Below are 24,336 nucleotides of genomic sequence, written 5' to 3' on the forward strand. Positions count from 1 at the left end.
CTCCTCTTATCCAACCTACCTCCATTCACCACCACCCCTACTCTGCCTAGCCCCTGGTCAGCACAATTCTACATGTGTTGAATTGTCACATGGTACCCAGTAAATCTGTACAATTATGTGCTAATTAAAAATAAAATAAATTTTTAAAATATTTTTTTAGTTGTTGATGGACCTTTATTTTATTCATTTATTTATACGCATTGCTGAGAATCGAACAAAATGTCTCACACATGTGAGTCAAGCGCTCTACCACTGACCCACAACCCCAGCCCCCCAAAATAAAATAATTTTTAAAGATAGGAATGGCAGAAATTTTAGAAAACAATAACAACAATAATAATGCCAAATATCAGAAGCTATATTATATTATTAACATGGTAATCAAATGAGAACCCACTGCCTTAAGTGCTTACATAGGTAAATATAAAGAATAAAATACATGAATTAAGTATCTAATTCAAAACAGGACAACAAAAATAAATTGAAGGAAAACAGTGAGAAAAAAATTAAGCCAAAATTGAATTAGAAATCAGAAAATAAAGTAAGAAAATCCACTCTAAGGTCTTTTCAACAAATGCTCTTGGAAGACAGCTATGCTCACCACTGGACCACCAGTGCTACCCACCAACAAATAGTTTTGGGATAACTGGATACCACTTTCCAAAGAATAGATTTGAACCCCTGCCTCAGATCATATACAAAATTAATTAAAAATGGATCAAAGGCCTCAGCATAAGAACTAAGAGGTAAAAGTAATAGGAGAAAATACAGGCATAGATCTTCATGACCTTAAATAAGGCTATGGTTTCTTAGCTATGACACTAAAAGCACACATCACAAAATAAAAATTGGATAAAATGCACATCATTGATTTTAATACATTTGTGCTTCAATGGACACTATAAATAAAGGGGGGAAATAACTCATAGAATGTGGGAGAAAAATTTCACCAATCATTTATCTAAGTCTAGACTATACAAAAAACAATTACAATTCAATAATAATAAGGCAACTAATAACGATATATTTAAGGAATTGGTCCAAACACAAGTTTTTCCAGGCTTTCTGATCTCATATAATGGGGCACATTTTTCTTTAAGTGAGTCTATAAAATCATCTTCTATGGGTACCTGAACTAATGTTTTCATATGAAGAAAATAGTGGCTGTGGTTTTTGTAGACAATTATAAAATAAAATTGTTTCACCCCAAACAAAAAAGAGACAAATAAGGGGGAAAGCCAGACATATCCACAGTGAGGTACGACTCCACACCCTCCAGGATGGCTAGCCAGATAACAAGTGTTAACAAGGATGTGCAGAAATTGGATCCCTTATACACTGCTGATGGGACTACAAAATAGCTCGATCTCTTTGGAAAATAGTTTGGCTCAAAGGCTAAGTGTAGGGTTACCCTGTGACCCAGCAATTTGACCCCCAAGTAGTATCCAAGAGATATTAAAATGTACATCCACACAAAAACTTGCCACAAATGTTACTAACCCCATTATTCATAATAGACAAAAATTGAAGACAACCCAAGTGCCCAACAACGGGTGAATGGCTGAAAAAACTGTGGCCCATCCATACAATGGAATAATATTTGGCAACAAAGAGGAATGATGCATGTTACATCATGTGTGGACCTTCAAAACATTATGCCAGGTGAAAGAAGCCAGTCACAAAGGGCCATACTGTATGACTGCATTACATGAGTGTCCAGAACAAGTGAATCTACAGACAGAAAGTAGACTGATTGCCAGGGCCTGGGAAAGGTGGGCAAGTGAGGGAGATGGCTGAGGAGTGAGGGGTTTCTTTGGGGTGATGAAAAGTCTCTGCATTCAGTTATGGTGATTGTTCTGCAACTCCATAAATACACTAAAGCCACTGGCTATGTACTTGGTATGGGGGGATTGTGTCGTATGGGTATGGTATGGGGGTTAAACCTCAATAAAACTGTTAGGTTTTATTACATCATTAATTTTTTAAGTTTCATTTATTTTTAAGTGACAAATAATAATTGTGCATATTGATGGGGTATGATGTGATGTTTCCATATGTGTATACATCACAGAATGAAAGTTACAGTTAGGTAGGAGGAATAAATCCTAGGGATCTATAGCTACTAATGTCCTACATATTTCACAATAGCTAAAAGAGGGGATTTGGTAAGGGGGGAGGGAGAAGGGACATGAAAAGAGAGGAACTGTGCAATGAAATTGACCAAATTATGCTATGTGCATAAGTAAATAGACCATGGGGAATTTCACCTTATGTATGTCTATAAAGCACCAATTAAAAAAAAACAATAAATAAACAGCAGGAAGACCCATAGAATTGAGGAAGGGGAGCCAGGGAGGGAGGAGAGGAGGGAAAGAGGAAGGACTGGGGACCCAGGAAGAGCAAATTATATCCCATGAATGTAGGATTTTGTCAAAATGAACCTGGCTATTATGTATAACTATAATATGCACTAATAAAAGCATTTTGTAAGAGAGAATTTTATATGTTCCCATCATGGAGAAATGATAAATATTTGCAGTGATGGATATGCTAATTTTACTGTTAAATTTTTTTATCTGAAATTTTTTTCTTAAAAAAATCAATAAAAGAGAGAAGCCAATTGCTAATCAAAGGAAGAGAAAAAAGAGAAAGAACACAAGTTGACAAAATAAGAAATGATGGGGGGACCTGTTTCTCTCTCTGAAGATGGCCCACATTCTCCCTTGAATGTACCTCTACTTTCCTAAATAAACCTCTGTCTGCATCTCAAAAGAAGAAGAGGAGGAGGAGGAAAAGGGGGAAAGAGGAAGAAGAGGAGGACGGGGGGAGAAAATAGAGAAATATCAGAAAGCTATAATTTTTTTAATCATAAGACTTCTTTGCTTAATTCCATGCAAATACATGCATAATACTAGATGAAATAAATCTATGAAAAAGCCAATATACCAAAAATAACCCTGGAAGGGATAGAAAATCTAAGCCAACTACATCCCACAAAGGAAAATAAGTGATTGTATTTATTATTTTTCTTATTAAAACTGTGAAATACTCAGAGATTTCAGGAGCTTAAAAAGAGAAGAATTTGATCATTTACATTACATATGAACTGCAATTGTGTGTACCTTGATTAACTGTTTCATGTGCACTCTTCATTCAGGGATCCAAGTTGAAGAATCAGCTCTTCTTTGGAATGCCTTTCTTTGGTAAAAGGAAAAAAAAAAGCAAGACAATTTAATAGAAACACAATAACTTTTAAAGAGTTTGCCTAGAAAGGGGACACATCACATTCAGTCAAAGAAAGGGAGTGTATAATCCTCTTTTAGGTAAAAAAGAAGACAACTGTTGACCAAAATATAGTCAACAGGTGTGATGGTGCACGCCTGTAATCCCAGCAGCTCAGGAGGCTGAAGCAGGAGGATCTCGAATTCAAGGCCAGCCTTAGCAACTTAGCAAGACCCTAAGCAATTTAGGGAGATCCTGTTTCAAGATATAAAGGGCTGGGGATGTAGCTCTGTGGTTAAGCGTCCCTGGGTTCAATTCCCAGTACCAAATTTTTTTTTAATAAAGCAGGTATAATATCAATAATATCATATAATAATGTAATATAATAATATCAATAAGAACAATATAAAAATACTACAGAAGAATCTTACTTTTAAGTATTCACAAGCACACACACACCAAAAAAGTCTCAGAAAATAAAAGCAAGATCCAACAGAACATTTAAAAAATACTTTATCTTCACCACAGAGGGGATGATTCCAGGAATGCAGAGCTGGTTAAATATAGAAAAAATAATATTTTTATCCTTGGGAATGCTGAAAAGATCTTTAACACCATTCAATACCCATGTACTTTTCAGGGATCAGGGGGAGTCAAAATGTTGCTTTTATTATTAGGGTTTCAAGCAGGGTGAACAATCACTTCCCTTTAATTTTTTTTTATTTTTAATTTTAAATATTTTTATTAGTGCATTATAGTTGTACATAACATTGGGGCTCATTTTGACACAATCCTATAGGCATGGAACATAATTTGCTCCATTTCAGTCCTCAAAAATTCCTCTTTCCTGCCCCACCCTCCTCCCCCCTGGACCCTTTCCTCTACTTTGTTGCTCTTGCTTCTATTTATTTATTCATTTATTTTGAACTTCATGAATTATAATTACACATAAAAGTGGAATGCATTGTGATATGAAGTTGATCAAACTATGCTATGTGCACATGTGACTACATCACCATGCAACCCACTTCCTATGTTTTAACATAAATAAGCAAATATTTTCTTAACTTGATAAAAAATGTATTTATCTTTGTTAAGAAGTCAACTTCTTTAATTTTTAAAAGTTTTTGTCTGTTATTTATATTTTTATTTGTTCTTTATAGATATACATGAAAATAAAACATATTTTGACATAGTATATATAGATGGTATATAACATTCTAATTAGGATCACATTCTTGTAGTTGTATATGATATGGAGTTACATTGGTTGTTATTCATATATTTATTGAGAATATACTACATACCAAGTATTTTAAAACTTAATATATTCTAACTCATTTAATCATTTTTTAAAAACTTAAAGACACAGTAGGACATGCCTGTAATCCCAGCATCTCAGGAGGCTGAGGGAGGATGATGGTGAGTTCAAAGCCAGCCTCAGCAACTTAGAAAGGCCCTAAGCAACTCAGTTAGACCCTATTTCTAAATAAAATATTAAAAAGGACGTGGGATATGGCTCAGTGGTCAAGCACCCCTGGCTTCAATCCTCAGGACCAAAAAATAAAATAAAATAAAAGTATTCATGAAAAAGTCAAGCTTACTTTGGTGAAACAAAGAACAAAGGAGACATTTATACTAAAGCCAAGAATAAGATGAGTGTAAAATTAAATTAAAATTCCTATTGCACCTTGTATTAGAGAATCTATTACACAATTAGATAGGGAAACCAAATAAAATGATAAAAATGGAAAGGAAGAGACAGGAACATGATTTTAATACCAGTGATTGGGCAGGCTGAGTCAAGAGGATCACAAGTTTGAGGCCAGCCTATGCAGACTAACAAAGGCCCTGTCTAAAATAAAATGGGCTGGTGTTGTATCTCAGTGGTTAAGTGTCCCTGGGTTTGATCCCCAGTATAATAAAATCAAAATAAAAAGTGGGGTAAAGGAAAGGAAGAGATGCAATTATCTCCATTTACAGATGAAAATATTTTCTATATAATACACAAAAAAAATGAAAACCAATAAGAACATTGAAAACAATCACAAGTTATAGAATCGACATATATAAAACAATCATCTTCACATATACAAACAACACCCAGATACTAGATGTGATGAAAGAGAAGAATTCATTTCAGATAAGAACCAAAAGGGAGAGGGGGGCAAAATACCTAGGGGAAAAACTTCAAAACAGGTATTCAAGCCATATGAGAGAAAACTCTCAAACTCCATTTAAAGCATCAGTTCAAGAAAGATACATAAGATTATAAAATGATGCTGACACCATTCAATGAACAGCTGATAGAAACAGTTATTTGTAGGATACCAAACTAACATCACACTGAGTACCACTTGGTCACAGAGAGAAACAGAGTTTTATCCAGTTATTCCTCAAATCCAGTAGGAGTTCTTAGCATTGACCACAATCATGGCACACAATATCATATGATGAATTTTAGCCCAAATTGTGTAGTTTAAATGTAATCAGACTGCTAGAAATGAACTTCTGGTTATAGGAATAAAGGATCCCAAGGAACAAGCTATTTCCACCAGGAGGAAATGATCAGAAGGATCCGACAGCCCATGTCACCAAGGGCACAGGGTTCAACACAGGTTTGTGTTGAATGATCTGGGCTGGGACCTGAAAATTTGAGAAAACAAGTTCCAGGTGTTGCTGATGCTGCAGTCAGTGAACTTGACTAGGAGAAAGAGGAGGTAGGCTCTATCTCTTCATTCAGTCACTGCTGTGAAAAATGAGCTCTCATGGACTAAAAAATCTACAGTGGGAATTTTAACAATGAGCCACAATGCCTAGTCCTGGATAGGATTCCTATTTTGACAAACCAACTTGAAAGGATAATTTGGGGATAATTAGAAAAAGTTGAATATGGACTAGTGATAGACAATAAGAAAGAGTTATTAGATTGTTAAAAAAATGTTATTTGGGGTATAAAAGGACTGAGGGTTTTTCTCCCATTTTTGGATAAATGCAGGATAAATGTTTAGGGGACTAATTCCACAATAATTATAATTTACTTTAAAATATTTTAGCATTTAATTAAAAATGTGTGAGTTTTGAAAATGTGTACCAAGTGCAGATGATATCGGTATGGATACTCCAGAAAGGACTGTCTGTTTTGTAAAATACAAATGTAAGACTCCTCCCAACAATTCAAATGAAGGAGACAAAGAAATTGAAATAGTGAGAAAATAAATCCTAGTAAAAAAGGAATAGAGTTCCAAGATTCACTCTGAGAATTTTTAAACCCCAATGGAAGTAAAATATTAGATCCAGAAACAATTTTTACTAAAATGGAAGGGTCACACATTTGTGAACTTAAGTGGTTCTATGAACTCTGCACATAATTTTTGACGGATAAAAAGATTTTTACATTTACACATCCTGAGATTTTTTTAATTTCAAAGATAAACAATCATCAAATACTAAACCGCATGTATTGAGAGTTTACTGTCTAGATGATTCCCAAAGTGCTCTACCTTCTTATCTTGTTTACCCTTCATTTTGTATCAAGAAGAAATAAGGTTTGAATCTTGATTCTACCACTAAAAAAGCTGTGTGAATTATGCAAGATCTCTGAACATCAACTTCCTCACCTGTAAGTGGAGACAATAAATGACTTCTTCTTGCTACAAAATGAAGCTTAAACAAGATAAGACAGGTAGAGCACATTGGGAAGCATCAGGTCACAACATAAACATCTCCAAGGAGGCTCATGGGCTTTCTGCACCTTGCTGGCTATCCTGACATACATCTTTCCTGCCCCTCTATAATCTACCACAGTATCACCACTATAATTGGTTAAGTCCAGCTTCACCATCAGATGCAAGCTTCTTAAGTCATGGCCCTGTGTGTCTCATTCACCACAGTGATTCCCCAGTGTCTGAGGTAATGCCTGGCACAAAAGAGATCTTCAAGATACATACGATGCCCCAAGTAATGAAATACAATGAACACTGGACACACACCACTCAGCCCTTCCATTCTGCAGAGGGAGGCACATGGAAGTGAAAGGAAAGATGCTTTCCCTGAGTTTGTGTGGAGGTTTCTAGAGAGGTGCTGTCCACTACCTCTGTATTCCAAGGAGTTTAAAACGCTGGCCTGTTGAGCTGGGGATATAGTTCAGTTACTAGAGTGCTTGCCTCACATGCACAAGGCCTGGGTTAAATTCCCAGCCCCACACACAAAAAAATTTTTTTAAACTGTCCTGTCTGCAATCAGGTCCAATGAACCAACAATAGGCTTGCCTTAAAGCACTTACAGCAGAGTAAGAGATTATAAAAGACATTCTCTGCTCCCTCCCACACGTAATGGATAGGATCAGTCCTATAGGAAGGAGCTTCTCGGCCAAAGTACAGGTCCCCTTTCCTGGAGCACCCACCTTTCTAAGTGTTTCTTCTGGGATGAGAGTAGGAAATCCAAAGACTTCACCAGTTGGTCCTCCAGCACCTGGGGTTGGCTTGTTTGAGAAAACTTCCCAGGCCACACCAGCCTGGGGGGATCCTCCTCCATCTGCTCTCACCCATCATTTGTTTTCTGTACCCCCCTCACCCAAAAATCTGCTCACTCCAAGACTGCCTGGAGCATCTCTTGTCTTTTGGCTGGAAAGACTTTCAAGCTTACATCAACTTTTCCTGCCAAACTGTGCAATTGTCAAGACTTCATTGTACTTTCATTATCAAATGATGAAATCTTGTCTTCTCTATTTGACTTGGGCTTGCTAGAGATGAAGAGCAAGCTTTATTTACACAATCCTCACAAGACCTAGGACACACTAGCTTTGCTGTGGTGCACAGGGGCCCTCTCATGTCCCACCCTAGTTGTGAGCCTCACCCCACTGCCTGTGCCCATCTCAGCCACAATTACAATGACCTGGTGCCTCCTCTTCAGTCCTCTAAGTCAGGGACTTAACATGAAAAAGCTGTCAGCACTCTGAGACTGTCTCTGTCTGGAACAAAGAGTATGATAACAAGCTTGCTTGCCCCCTCTGGTGCAGTGGGGCTTTCCTGCACCCCAACTGCAGCTGGATTGCAAATGGGGGGTTCCTTTCATTAACATCAGGACCTCTGAAACAGCCAGAGTCTCAGTCCTGGACTATGAGAGGACTTATCCATCTATTTACAACCCAGGTAGAATCAGTGTGAGCTCTCTAGTGTCCTCTGGGAGGCTGGAGCTTCATAATTGTCCCATGCCCCACACATTCCCTCAGGAGCAATTTCTTAGAAGGGGGAAAGATAAGGTCCAGTGGCATTGTGCTTCCTCCAATAAAAATACAAATAAATAACAGGTAGAAGTATGTTTCTTGTACTGAACTAAAGGGCCTGTTCCATCCATTAAAAAAGAAAAAAATATCCTTTGGTCCACAACATTTGAAATTATTTTCTTTAAATGAAGTCAGAAATGTGCTCTGTTAGTATTTCATCGTGTGGAATTCTTGTGGAAAGGGAATAACTACTCAGGTAGCAAAAAATATATGAAGTCATTTTCATTATCATTTCAGCATGGATTTTTTTTTATCACAGTGTTTATAAGAAGGTCATCCTAATCATGGTTGGGCATGGGGAGGGGACCAAGAGTGAGACACAAGGCTCAATGGAAATATGCCAAGAGACAGAGAAGCCAAATTCAGGGGGTTTTGTTGGTCAAGTTTGGAACAATGGAGTAACAAAATAAATGATGGAATTAATTATAACCAAAATAATAAAATAAAAGTAAGTATATCATACTGACATAAATAGATTAATGAATGAATGGACAAATGAATGAATAAATAAATAAGCAAAGCAACAAGAAAGAAAAGTTCTTCCTAGGGATAGAATTTCAACTTATAAATTTTGAAGCCAGGATGGCATTAGGATAAAAAAAAAGCAATACTGAGCAAACATCACAGTAATAGTTGCTGCAGGATATTTATTTATGACAAAGGAAAATTAGTGTCTGCTCAGGACACACTTCTGTGTATATATCACCTATTTTAAGTAATTTTAAGAGTCAACATGCCCGTATTAGAACAAATCATGGGGCTTCTGAATCAATGCACTGAGAAGAACAAAATATCATTTCTGTGGTATTCCTGGCAAAATGTGCACACCCTGAACCTCAGTATAAGAAAACAGCAGACAAAATCTGTAATTCTGGAGTGATGTCCACAAAATGGTGGTCAGCACTGAATGCCAGTGCCCAGATGTCCCACTCCTCATTGCAGAGTCTCACTTCCTCCCCACCAGTGCCCTTACCTAAGCATGGCACCTGGAGGATTGAGCACTGGAATGGGGCTGCAACTGTAAACCCTCACCCCTATAACCCGGGATCTTCCTTCAAAGAAACAGGCACTATTAACAAAAGGGAAATTGTAAATAAAAATATTGGTTTTTGCAGCTACAGAGGGAAGACAGATTTCTGAGCTGGAAATCAGCTTTTAAGTGTGGTTCATTTGATCCACTGTTTTCAAATGTCAAATTAAACAATCAACAAAATACTCCATTTTACTCCCTGTCTAGGATAAAGACCTAAGTGACAGTTTTCAGCTGTAAGCATTCTGTTCAGTTGTCAGATAATCATCTTGGAAAAAAAATTTTTTTTCAAGGTACTTGGATTTCAAAGATTACATTTATGTCCTATGGAATGTAACTTTCTTTATTTGTTAATTTGTTTTTAAATGACACATGATTGTTGTATATATTTATGGGGGAATGTGTGATGTTTTGATGCTACCTTACATTTTGTAATGATCAAAACAGCATCTGTGGGATAATCTTTCATCTCAGGTGAAAATGAAAGAAAAATCAAGATAAACACAGCATTTCCAACAACAGTCTTTCTCTAAAGCAGGCAGCTAATGCACAGCTCATGCTGCTGCCAGGAATGTGAACTTTAGTCTTCTGCACCCTTCCATTGAAGGCATCTGGAATGACAGGTTACATAATGGGGCACATCAAGAGGGCTTTGGACCCTTCTTTTATGGGCATTTTCATTCTGTTAATACGTTCTTCTCTTTATCTTCTTTTGGCCACTAGCCACTCTTCTTCACCTTTCACTAGAAGTTTCAAATTCTCCCAGTCTTCAAATACATGGTCTTTGTTAAATTATTGAGAGGTAAAATATAGATTGTTTAAAGCTATGTCAAGAAAATGCTATTAAGAATATTTTCAGTATTTTCATTTAATTTTGCAAACATAATAAATAACCTGGCTGGGTATAGAATGTTAAGTTGTAAGATTTTCTTCTGGCATGGGTATTTTCAGGAAAAATCTCAAGCCACTTTTAACTCCTATTTGTTTTTAAATAATGTGTTATTCTTTGGCATTGACATTTTTCTGGGAAAAAGTAATCCTCATCAATAAAATACAAAAATATCAGTTGTGCATGGTGGCACATGTAACAATACCAGCAACCTAGAAGTCTGAGGCAGGAGGACAAAAATTTGAGCCCATCCTGACAACTTAGCAAAACCCTCTCTCAACATAAAAAATAAATAAGATAGGAGGCTGTGGCTCCGTGGTAGGGCACCCCAGGCTTCAATCCCCAACACTTTGTAATAGGGACAATGGCAAGAACATGTGTCTTAAGTCACCCTATTTGAGATTAGCTCTACTTTACAATTTACACCTTGCAAAGTTATTTTTTTTTGTTTTTACTTTTGCCAAGTGTTGGAAATTGTAAAAAAATCACCTTTGAATGAATGATATGCTAATGGTTGGACTCAATTATTGCAGGAAAAAGATATAAATACTGGTCCCAAGATCACATCATCAGTAACCTTCCTTTAGTTTTTCAGAGTCTGGGACAGTTGATGGTCTTCAGATAATATCAAACTATGAGCCAAGGACTTCTAATTCTGTTCTATAGTAATAAATGGAATACTGTTTAACATGCAAGGATTAATGTATCTATCTAAAGAATTCTATTTTTTTAAATATTTATTTATTTTTTAGTTTTCGGTGGACACAAATCTTTATTTTATTTGTATGTGGTGCTGAGGATCGAACCCAGGACCTCGAGCATGCCAGGCGAGCGCACTACCGCTTGAGCCATATCCCCAGCCCCTCTAAAGAATTCTAGAGATGGCCTATGAGATGAAAGTTAATTGTTATCCCAGGGATATTCTGAAAAAAAATAAAAGAAACAACCCCTGGATGACAAAGACCCCATTCAGTAGGTAGCCTTCCTTTACCATCCCACACACCTCCTTTCCTCCCTGTGAAATCTCTTTCAAGTACCTGAGTTCCCTAAGAGGATGTTTGAGGATGACAGCCCCTCCATCTTCACAGGGATGGCCCTTGAATGAACCCACCTTCCTGCACTTCAACTCACATACCCCAAGGATTGGCTCTTTAGAAACAAGCAAAAAGACTTACAGCCTGTAAGAATTTTACACCTACCATGTAGAGTCTGATACAAGATGTGGTAAAATACATACATACATAGAGTAAAATAGGAAGTGAATATTCCATAAGGGTAATGTTATGGTGTTGGTTTAGAGGTGGTAAAATGCCAGTTAACTCTGTGCCAAATACCATATTAAAAATTTCTTCCAGTGCTCACTTTGGCAGCAAATATACTAAAATTGGAACAATACAGAGAAGATTAGCAGGGCCACTGCACAAGATGTCTTGCAAATTCATTAAGCATTCCATGTTTTTTATTTTTAAAATTTTCACTTTATATATATTTTTCTCTCATTTATCTGTTTCCCTTGATTCTCTCTCTCTTTTCCTCTGCTAACAGCAAATCTCTATTGTTCTCTTTTTCAATCCGCCTCTAATTTTTTAGTTCTATCTTCTCTCCTCCTCCCACATAATCATCACATCCTATATCATGCCTCTTCTCTCCCAGTCTACCATTTGAAATTATAAACTCTTTTGCAAAATTATTGTTTTATTGTGCAATAACTAATTACATTGTTCCTGTTTATTATGACAATTAACATTGTAAACATCATAGCAGAAACTATTGGGTTTAATGCTGTTTATTGCTTGCATTGATTGTTATTATTTGTTTCACCCTAAACTGTTAGTTACTGGAAACCTCAGCAACACTATAAGTCCACAGGATAGAAACTCTATTGCTTCAGATCCATACTGTTAGATGAGTAGATATACAAACAACATGAAAAACCAAGAGAACAAATCATTCCCCCCTCCAAAAAAAAAAAAAAAAAACAATAGAATCCATCAAAACCACAGAGAAAGAAATGTTAGATAAGGAGTTAAGAATGTACATATTTAAACTTTATCCATGAGGTAAAGGACAATGTAAGGAGTAAAATCAGAGAAAAAATACAGGAAGCAAAAGATCATTTCAATAAATAGATAGATATTCTGAAAAACAAACAAGCATACATTTTCAAAATGAAGAAATCAATAAACCAAATAAAAATTCAATGGAAAGCATTACCATCACACTAGACCAATTGGAAGACAGAGTTTCAGGTAATGAAGATGAAATTTACAATCCTGAAAATAAAGGTGACATAAAATATTTTAAGAGATCATAAACAGAAATATGGGATAACATGAAAAGATCAAATTTAAGATTTATTGGAATAGGAAAAAGACTCAGAGATAGAAATCAAAGCACAATCTTTTTAATAAAATAATATCAGAAAATTTCCCAAACCTAAATAATGAAATGGAAAATCAAATATAAGAGGCTTACAGGACACCAAATATGCAAAATTACAAAAGACCCACAACAAAGCACATTATTGTGAAAATACCTAAATGCAAAATAAGGATAAAGTGTTAAAGGTTGCCAGAAAAATGACAGGTCATGCTTAGAGGAAAACTAATCCAGATCTCAGTTAATTTCTCAACCCACAACCTCAAAGCAATCAGGTCTTGGAATAATATATAAAAGCTCTGAAAGAAAATAAATGCCAACCAGGAATCCTATACCCAGAAAAATTAAGCTTCAGAAATTTTTTTTAGATAAAAATACACAATAGTTTACTGTTTTTTAAAAAATAAAGCATTTTGATCATTTAAGAATTGTTTTAGAAGTATTTTAAATATAATTTTTATGTAGGAATTTTCAAAGTTTTTTTCAACCTAAACCCTTAACCTAAAAGAAAGGCTTATGTGACATTTTAAGTAAAAGGGACAAAAGTCAACCTGGTCTGCTTGAGGCAAGATTTGAGGCCTGGGACCCTTCTACTTACTTGCTTGTTCATGTCATCTGAAGTGTAATACAAAAGAACTTTACCCTGCAATACTGGAAAGCCACAGTTCTGTATTAATAGAAACTATTTGTGAATTTTAATCATCCACCATTTTTGTCTTACACACTCCTTGATATATTATGTACTTAGTTAGAGTTTGCCTATAAATCTCAACAAAAATGCACACATATATTGCTAAATCAGATAGCTAATCCCCTGAATCCCCTGCTCACCTATCTAGAATCCATATATTGTCAATGTCCTCTAATAATTCCTGGTCATTGAGACCAACCAAGAGAATATCAAATTATCATTCTTTGTTCCATTTTGTTTTTTAGCAATAAGCTCATCAACAGGGAAACTAACTTCCATGCATGTATGTCTAGTTAGCTTATATAAACAAGTTGAATTTTTACATCATCAAAGCTATCTTCAAATATTAGCTCATTATTTCCCATTTATGTTTCATATTTTCTTTTTTAAATTAATTAATTTATTTATTTTTGCATTACAATTCTTAATATACCATTATACCATAATTTATCATCTTTGATTATGTATAAGGTATGTTGACACCAAATTCACATCTTCATACATGTATTTTGAATAATGAAGCTTCAGAAATTATAATGAAATAAAAACTGAATGATGAACAAAAGTTAAAAGAATTCTCAAATAGAAAGTCTGTTCTATAAAACATACTCAATAAAAATTTTCATGAAAAGAAAGGAAAAATAAAAGGGAAAAAAACAGCAAAGGAAGAAACTACCCTAGATGAATAGTCAACCAAAGGAGAAACTACTTCAAATTAAAAAACAAAAATAAATCAAAATGACAGGGAATAAAAATCATTTCTTAGGCTTGGGTTGTAGCTCAGCAGTAGAATGTTCGCCTAGCACACTCGAGGCTCTGGGTTCAATCCTCAGCACCACATATAAATAAATAAAATATAGTTATTGTTTCCAACTACAACTAAAAAAATAAATATTTAAAAAAGTCATTTCTCAATAATAACATTGAATGAAAATCGCCTAAACTCATCAATCAAAGGACATAGACATAGACTGGCAGATTGGATTAAAAAACAAGACCCAATAAAAGAGATTCACCTCATAGGCAAAGACATCCACAGAATGAAGATAAAAGTATAGGGGAAAAAAAGACATGTCATACACATGGATCTCATAACAAGCAGGAGTTTCTATGCACATATTAGATAAAATGGACTTCAAGCCAACATTAATCAGCAGGGACAAAGAAGGACATTTCATACTGTTTAAAGAAATTATACATCAACAAGACATAACAATCATAAACATTTATGCCCTAAACAATGGAGCACCTATGTACATCAAAAAAATTCTTCTCAATTTCAAGAATCAAATAGACCATAATACAATAATACTGGGTGACTTTAACACAGTTCTTTCACCACTGGATATATCCTCCAAATAAAAACTAAATAAAAAAGCTATAGAACTAAAAAACTACAATTAATAATTTAGACTTAACAGACATATATGAATATTTCTTCCATCAATGACTGAATATACTTTCTTCTCAGCAGCACATAGATCCTTCTCTAAAATAGACCATGATATTAGTCCATAAAGTAACTCTTAGCAAAAAAAAGAAGAAGAAGAAGAAGAAGGAGAGATAACACCTTGCATTCTGTCATATCATAATGGAAAGAAATGAGAAATAAACAATAAAATAAAAAATAGAAGCTACTCTAATACCTAGAGACTACATAATATGCTATTGAATGACCAATGGATAGCACAGGAAATCAGTGATGAAATAAAAAAAAATACTTACAGGTAAATGAGAATAGCAATACAACATATCAAAATCTCTAGGACATTATAAAGGCAATTCTAAGAGGACAGTTCATCACATTGAGCTCATTCATTAAAAGTATAGTAAGTCACCAAATAAATAACCTAACATTATATCTCAAAGCCCTAGAAAAAGAACAAATCAACACCAAAAGCAGTACAATACAGGAAATAATTAAAATCAGAGCTGAAATCAATGAAATTGAAACAAATAAAATTTTAAAAATCAACAAAATAAAACAAAAAAATAAAATTGATAAACCCTTAGCCAAGCTAGTGAAGAAAAAGGAGAAAATTCAAATTACTAAAATTTGTAATTAAAAGGAAATGTCACAATGGGCACCATTGAAATACAAATGATAATCAGAAACTAATTTGAAATTTTACACTCTAATAAAAGAGAAAATCTTTAAGACATCAACAAATTTCTAGAGATACATGACCTACCCAAATTGAAGCAGGAGGATATGTAAAATTTAAAAAGATCAATTTCAAGCAAGGATATTAAAGATGCCATCAAAAGCCTACTAACCAATAAAAGCCCAAGAGAAGACAGATTCTCAGCCTTGGTTTCCAGACATTCAAAGAAGAACTAATACTAACCCTCCTTAAAATATTCCTTGAAATAGAAAAGGAAAAACCCTTCCAAACTCATTCTTAATACCAAAACCAGACAAAGACACAACAAGAAATTAAAACTTCAGATCAATATCCCCAATGAACATAGATGCAAAAATTCTTAATAAAATACTGGCAAATTGCATTCAAAACATTTTAAAAAGATAGTGTAGTCCCATGATCAAGTGGGATTAATCCCAGGGATGTAATGTTGGTTCAGCATACAGAAATCAATAGACATAATTCTTCACATCAATAGACTTAAAGACAAGAAACACATGATTATCTCAATAGACACAGAAAATGCATTGGACAAAATAGAGTATCCATTCATGTTCAAAACACTAGGAAAACTTAGGATAGTATAAACACACCACAACATTATAAAAGCCATATATGTTAAACCCAAAGCCAACATCATCCTAAATGAAGAAAGCATTCCCTCTAAAAACTGAAGCAAGACAAGAATGCCCACATTCACCACTTCTATTCAACATAGTCCTTGAAACTCTAACCAGAGCAATTAGAGAAAAGAAAGAAATTAAGGGGATACAAAATAGGAAAAGAAGAACTCCAACTATCCATATTTGCTGACAACATGATTCTACATTTAGAAGACCCAAAAAAAACTGCACCAGAAAATTTCTAGAACTCATAAATGAATTCAGCAAAGTAGCAGGATATAAAATTCACCCTGATATATCAATTGCATGCCTGTATATCAGTGATAGATCATATGAAAGAGAAATTAAGAAAACTATCCCATTCACAATAGCCTAAAAAAGTAACATAAAATATTTTAGAATAAATCTGAAAAAAGAGGTGAAAGACTCATACATTGTTGGTGGGACTAGAAATTGGTGAAACCACTCTGCAAAGCAGATTCCACAGAAAATTTGGAATGGAACCACCATTTGGCACAGTTATCCCACTTGTTGGCCTATACCCAAAGGACTTAAAAACAGCTTATTACATCAATGTTTATAGCAACACAATTCACAATAGCTAAACTATGGAACCAGCTTACGTACCCCTCAACATAGGAATGAATAAAGGAAATGTGGTACATATACACAATGGAATATTACTTGTCCATAAAGTGAATAAAATTATGGTATTTGCTGATGAATGGATAGAACTGGAGACTATTGTGCTAAGTAAAATAAGGCAATGCCAAAAAAAAAAAAAAAAAAAAAAGCTGAATGCTCTCTCTGTTACAAGGAGAGGGGAGGGAAGAATAGAAGTTCATTGGATTAGACAAAGGGGAATGAAGGTAAAGGAGGTAAGATGGGAATACAAAAGACAGTAGAATGAACCAGACATAACTTTCCTATGTTCATATATGAACAGTGTAACTTAACGTCGTGTACAACTACAAGAATGAGAAGTTATTCTCCATGTATGTATGATATGTCAAAATACACTCTAGTGTCATGTATATCTAAAAAGAACAGATTTTTAAAAGGAACTTCTTTCTCACAGAAGCAGTTTCAGCTTACAGTTGAAGTTGTGGATTAGATAATTATACAAGGTATCTTGCACCCAGAACATTCTAAGAACAAAAACTAAGACTCATTTGTTTTCAAGATTTTTGGTGTTAGGCTTTTGAATAATTTTCCTTGTATGGAGAATGTGTCTATATTGTATATATTGAATAACTTTGTATTCTAAATATAAAATTTTTTAAAATAAAAAAAGAATTTTTCCAGCTACTAATTCATTCAATCATTATTATAACAATGTTTTTCTCATTATCATTATTATTTTCATAAATAATGGCTCAAGGTCAGTTATATTTACTAAATTGCAGAGTCAACGGGTCATGCTTTCAAGGCTTATAATCACCATTACCCTCTACAGGAGATAGTGGCTCACTACCATAGGAAGTGCTAAATCATGGGACAATAACCATTATTCAGAGCTATTCTAAAGATGACATATGCATAAAGTGGACTACATGACATCTAGATCCTTTTCATCTCTTAAGTACCTAGAAAATGTGGAGACCAACTCTCTGCATGCTACATTAAAGAGAGTATACCTTGCACCCTAAAACTCTCCAAGTCAAATTCAATGGAAAAGATGAAGTACAATTCTTTTTCTTTGTCACACTTAACAGAATAGGAAGGTAGAAAAGCCAGAAGCTCAACTGAACCATACTCCTTGCAACTCCCAACAGGGGGTTTCAAGAGTAAGCTAAACAACAGAGGAGAGATTACAAAGAGGTAGAATAGGTCAGCCCACAGCTCAGACCCTGGAGACACAGTCTCCAAGAAGTCTTTTCACCCATCCTACCTTCTGGGGAAGATCACTGTTGGGAGCCACTATATCCCCTCAGGGACCAGGAGTGTCAATGAGTCCCAACAATTACTCTTTGACCTGAATGAAGACACAGGAGAGTCGTGGCTTAGGAGACTTATAACCTGGTGGCTCATTACTAACCACCTTTCTCCTATGGCCTACCCAGCTTTTTTGAATTGGAAACTAGATCTCTCCTTCTCAGGCTCCATCCTGAACAGTTCTTTCTGTCCCTTCAGTTCCATAGGTCAACTAAGAGTGCCTCTTTCCAAACCATCCTGGACCTGTCTTCTCTACCTTGCTCACAGAGACCCAGGAAAGCTTGAACTCCAAAAGGAAGGCTAGCCGATGGTATACCAGCTGCCTGCAAACTTCCCATGTGTGGAAAAGCAGTGACAGCCTCCTGTCCAGGACATTTCTTGATAACATCTAAGCTGACTCCACAGGTGAGGGCTGTGGACATTACAGATGGTTTATAACACCAACATCAAGCAGTAGATCGCCAGCATCTTCACCACATGCATTCCTTTCCTTGACCTTTGCAAAGCCCCCACAAGGTAAGTTGAACTATTATGCCATTTTATAAGATATTATTTATCAGGTGAAATAAATTTTCAAAAGTCACATTGAGTTGCAGTAGTTAAATCAGGGTAGGTACAAACCTCAGCCTGAGTCCAGATCCTAAAGTTCCCTGTTTTGGACCTCTTTAGTTAGAATTATTTCTAGAGGCCTCAAAATTTTCTACAACTATTTTTAATGTAGAATCTTTTTGAAATAATATTTTCTAATTTACATAAATTAGAAATAATTTCTTAGTTATAAAGGCAGAATGACATAGACATTATAGTAAAACAAGAATCAAAATAACCAAGGCACTGATAAGAACTAAATTGGGAGATTTTTCTTGTGAGTATCCTACATGTAGGGAATACAATAAACCAGGATTCACTCAAGCAATGTGGAGGGAAAGCTTATTGGTATTTGCAAAGAACAACATTTATCCATTATCATTCTGGAGAAGTTAAAAATAAACAATATATGATATTCCACTTTCCAAAATCTTGCATTCTTCTTAGACTAAATATATACTAAGTGGGGTGGCAAAACATGTTGTCCAGATGATTGACATGAAAAGAAGAGACTAGGCCTGCCAAACTAGACCTGTGAGCTTATTAAACAGTTTTTGTAGGTACTGTGGAGTTGCATGAGTCACAACACAAAATAACTAAGAACAGAAAGAAGTCTGAAGAGAAAAGCATGGTGATTCTGTATATTTGAGGGCTTGTCAGATACAAAACATCTTAAAGGAAGTGGTGAAATATAAAAGAATCAAAATAATACCATTTTGTTCTGACCTGACTCCATTTTATGTTTGCTTAAAATGTTTTCTTTTCAGCCTCCTGACAGCTGTATGTATGTTGACAGTAGAGTAGGACCTTCCACGGCCCTGACTATGGCCCTCATATATAACAAAAATGACTCTGAAATGTATAATCAAAACAATTCTCTCATGTAATCAAAATATCTGTCTCAACAAAGTCTTTTCTCACCTACCTCCTTGTGGTTTTGGTGGTTTTTGTTTTTATAAACGCTGTGCTTCCACAGTTCAAGTGCTGAGAGTTCTTTGAGGCACTAGCTTGCTCCCAGTCGCTTGCCTGTCTTGCTCACTAAAGGATTTTTTTCCCTTTCAATGTTGCTCAATAAGCATGGTGGTCTATAATTCTCACACACTCTGTAACAACAGCAAAAGTCTATTTCCAAAATGAGACACCAAGGGAGAAAATTCACTGGTTTAATTTGGTGGAATCTAAACCCAGAGATCCTTGTGATTTCCAATCTCCCAATGCCCCTACAGACCCATTACCTTATGGGGTCTGGGATCACTCTTTGTTTGGTAAATAGAACAATTCCACATTTCCAGGCCCTTCTATCTACTAATTGATCCATGGCCTGGAGAAATTAGTCCAAAACTCCAAAGTCCGTCTGTTCCTTATCATATATAATAAAATCAGTGTGTGTTCTGGCTTCTCCATTAAATTATCAGGTCCTTGAGAGCAGGGACTATGTCTTATCCACTGAATGAATGAATGAATGAATAAACTGTATTTGGCACATATTTTGATTTTTCCATAAGGTCTAATATAGACTCTAGACCATGGAATATGAGATTTAATTATGAAATGATTGAATCTTGAGAGTTTAGGGTGCACTGACAGGGGAGGATGAGCATTTCTGATTCACACGTTGCTCACTTCTCAGACATGAGTGATGGAGTGAATGTCAATTAGTCCCAGAGACCAACAGATATGTTTCTTCAAAGTTTGAGTATCTCTGGATTTTAAAAAGGCAGGCATTGAGAAAGCAGATCACTGGAGTTAGAAGTGCTGCATACAGAAGATCATAATGCACAGTAATAGCACTAATAATTCTGGACTCTTCTTGCCTTTCATGTTGAAGGAACCATGAGGGAAGGAAACCAGTCTTCTACCATGGAGTTCATCCTCTTGGGAGTCATGGGTCAGCAGGAGCAGGAGGATTTCTTCTTCATCCTCTTCCTGTTCATTTACCCCATCACAGTGGTGGGAAACTTGCTCATCATCCTCGCCATTCTCTCTGACAGCCACCTCCACAACCCCATGTATTTCCTCCTGGCCAACCTCTCCCTTGTCGACATCTTCTTCTCCTCTGTAACCATCCCTAAGATGCTGGCCAATCATCTCCTGGGCAGCAAAGCCATCTCCTTTGGGGGATGCCTGACACAAATGTATTTCATGATAGCTTTGGCCAACACAGACAGCTACATGCTGGCGGCCATGGCATATGATTGAGCGGTGGCCATCAGCCGCCCTCTTCATTATACAACCATCATGAGTCCAAGGTCCTGTGTCCTGCTGGTGGTTGCATCCTGGGTGATTGGAAATGCCAATGCCCTTCCTCACACTCTGCTCACAGCTGCTCTGTCCTTCTGTGGCAGCAAGGAAGTGGCCAACTTCTACTGTGACATTTCTCCCTTGCTCAAGCTGTCCTGTTCTGACATACATTTGAACGTGAAGATGATGTACCTAGGGGTTGGTGTTTTCTCTGTGCCATTACTGTGCATCCTTGTCTCCTATGTTCGTGTCTTTTCTACGGTCCTCCGCGTTCCATCCACGAAGGGTGTATGCAAAGCCTTCTCCACCTGTGGGTCTCACCTCACAGTTGTTTCCTTGTACTATGGGACAGTCATGGGCATGTATTTCCGACCTCTGACCAGTTACAGCCTAAAGGATGCTGTGCTTGCTGTGATGTACATGACAGTGACCCCAATGTTAAATCATTTCATCTACAGTCTGAGAAACCAAGACATGAAGGCTGCTCTGAAGAAACTCTTTCACAGAAGAAGCTCTTCATAACCAATGTGAGGTCATACACTGCATACAGTGCTCACCACTGGGAGGAAGGAACTTGGAATTCCACCTCCAGTATCTTCTTCTATAGAGAAGTTCTGCCTTGGAACTTTGCAGCCTTAAATTCCTAGTTTCCAAAATCTTGTGACATTTGATAAAACAATTTATGAAAATCATCACTTTGACCACATTTATGTTCCTTTTGGCAGAACAGCAGCACCGCTATGGGGTTCATGTTTCACTTAGACAACTGACTAGCAGAGTAAAATTGGAAAAGTGTGAGCCTCGGCTTTTATGTATACATATTGGAATCCTAATGTCGGTCCTGCTGGTGTCACAGGGTGTGGTCACCTCAGCTCATGCTTTGAAGACTTCAGGTCACCATTTGCATGCCAATTTCTATTTGATTAATGTTCTTGATGATATGATTAGGTATAATCCTGCCTACTAAGCTTGCAATCCCCCAAGGGCAGGAGCTATGTTCACATGTGACTATATCTTCACAATCTTGGTCCCCTAAAGTAAACATGGGCAAAGTTGGAATGGATGAATGATAAGATTGTCTCTCATGCATAGTCTGATAATGATTAGAGATAACTGGACTAGACATGATTTATCCATCCTTAAAATCTTTCAGCAATCTGGTAATATACTTTTGTGCTTCCTTCATATTTGATTAACACAGACTGTCTCTTAAGATTATAAGGTTTTTTTTCTAAAAGGACTCTATAGCTTAAAATAATAATTATTCTCATTTAATTAATGAATATAGTGCTGGTGTAATAAATTGCTGTCATAATTCAAGGCAACATGAAATGAAGGTACATTGACCAAAAAAAAAGAATTAGCAGCTGAGGAATAAACTCACCTCACTCTCTTTCCTTATCGTATTTCTTCTGTAGCTCTCCATTGACCCAATCAGAAGCCAGAGCATAAGGCAGCCCATTGTGGGGTCCACATGGATCAACTTCCCTGGGTGCAGAGCCTGATGGGAGCAGAGAAGAATGGATGTGGGAGAACAGAGGAAAATCATGCAGGGCTACCCAGTGCTACTTAATGCAATTCTTACTTTGTTTTGAAGATTCAGGCCCTCCCTCATAACAAAAGGGAAATTAAAAATAAGAACTACTGTTTGTAGTTGTAAAGGTTAGACAGAATCCTGAGCAGTCATCAGTTTGGAGATGTGGTTCATTTTTTTTATTTGTTCTTTTTAGAAATACATGACACTAGATTGTATTTTCATATATTATACACACGTGGAGTATAACTTCCCATTCTCATGCTTGTACCTGATGTGGAGTTACGCTGGTCGGGTGAACACAGGAAAATAATTATCGATCCATGCTACTGTCTTTCCTATTCCCATCCCCCTCCCTTACCTTCATTCCCTTTATCTAATCCAATGAACTTCTATTCTTCCCTCCACCTCCTTATTGTGTTAGCATACACATATCAGAGAGAATATTAGCATTTGTTTTTTGGGGATTGGCTTATTTCACTTAGCATGATAGTCTCCAATTCCATTCATTCAATGGAAAAAAATGCCATAATTTCATTTTTTATGGCTGAATAATATTCCATGGTGTATATACACCACATTTTCTTTATCCATTCATCTGTTGAAGGGCACCTAGGTTGGTTCAATAGTTTAGCTACTGTGAATTGAGCTGCCATAAATATTGATGTATACTCCTCTGGATATATGCTAAGGAGTGGGATAACTGGGTCAAATGGTGGTTCCATTCTAAATTTTCTGAGAATCTCCACATTGTTCTCCAGAGTGACTGCACAAATTTGCAGTCCTACCACCTTGTATAAGTGTAACTTTTCCACTACAGCCTCATCAATATTTATTGTTATTTATATTCTTGATAATTGCTATTCTGATGGGAGTAAGATGAAATCTCAGTGTAGTTTTAATTTGCATTTCTCTACTTGATAGAGATGTTGACCAGTCTTTTATGTATTTGTTGACTGATTGTTTTTCTTCTTCTGTGAAGTGTCTGTTCTGTTCCTTTGCACATTTATTGATGGAGCATTTGGGTGGGTTTTTTTTTGTTTGTTTGTGTGTGTGTATGTGTGTTAAGTTTTTGAGTTCTTTATATATCCTGGATTTAATGCTCTACCTGAGGTGTATGTAAGTGGCAAAAATTTTCGCCCATTCTGTAGGCCCTCTCTTCGTGTTCTTGACTGTTTCCTTTGCAGTGAAGAAGTTTTTAGTTTGATAAAATCTCATATGCTGATTTTTTATTTTATATATTGCACTTTAGGAGTCTTGTTGAAAAATTTGGTTCCTAAGCCAACACAATAGAGAGTTGGGCCTACTTTTTCTTCTAGAAGGTGCACAGTCTCTAGTCTAATGCCTAGGTCCCGGATCCACTTTGAGTTGAGTTTTGAGCAAGGTGAGAAATAAAAGTTTGATTTCATTTTGCTACATAGGGATTTCCAGTTTTCCCAGAACTATTTGTTGAGAAGGCTATCTTTTCTCCAATATACATTTATGGTGACTTTGTCTAGTGTGAGATAACTGTATTTTTGGTGGTTTGTCTCCCTATCTTCTATTCTGTTACATTGGTCTTTGTGTTTCTTTGGTGCCTATACTATGCTGTTTTTGTTTACCATAGCTTCAGTATAATTTAAAGTCTGCTATTGTGATGCCTCCTGCTTCACTCTTCTCCCTTGGGTATTCTGTGCCTCTCTGTTTCCAAATGAATTTATTGACTTCCTTTCCTGTTTCTGTAAAGAATATCATTGGAATTTTATTAGGAATCACATGACATCTGTATAGTGC

General features: G+C 36.0%; 1 non-coding gene and 1 pseudogene across 1 annotated transcript; both read left to right on the forward strand.

The window, feature by feature from the left end:
• The first annotated feature begins 11,782 nt into the window (after positions 1-11,782).
• LOC144256311 (U6 spliceosomal RNA) lies at positions 11,783-11,888 on the forward strand. Its single transcript, XR_013344083.1, has one exon. It is a non-coding gene; the product is annotated as a U6 spliceosomal RNA (small nuclear RNA).
• Positions 11,889-20,621: 8,733 nt separating this feature from the next.
• LOC144255985 (olfactory receptor 1A1-like) lies at positions 20,622-21,551 on the forward strand (annotated as a pseudogene).
• The last annotated feature ends 2,785 nt before the right edge of the window (positions 21,552-24,336 follow it).

The sequence above is a fragment of the Urocitellus parryii genome, chromosome 7 (assembly GCF_045843805.1).
Source record: "Urocitellus parryii isolate mUroPar1 chromosome 7, mUroPar1.hap1, whole genome shotgun sequence".
NCBI lineage: Eukaryota > Metazoa > Chordata > Mammalia > Rodentia > Sciuridae > Urocitellus > Urocitellus parryii.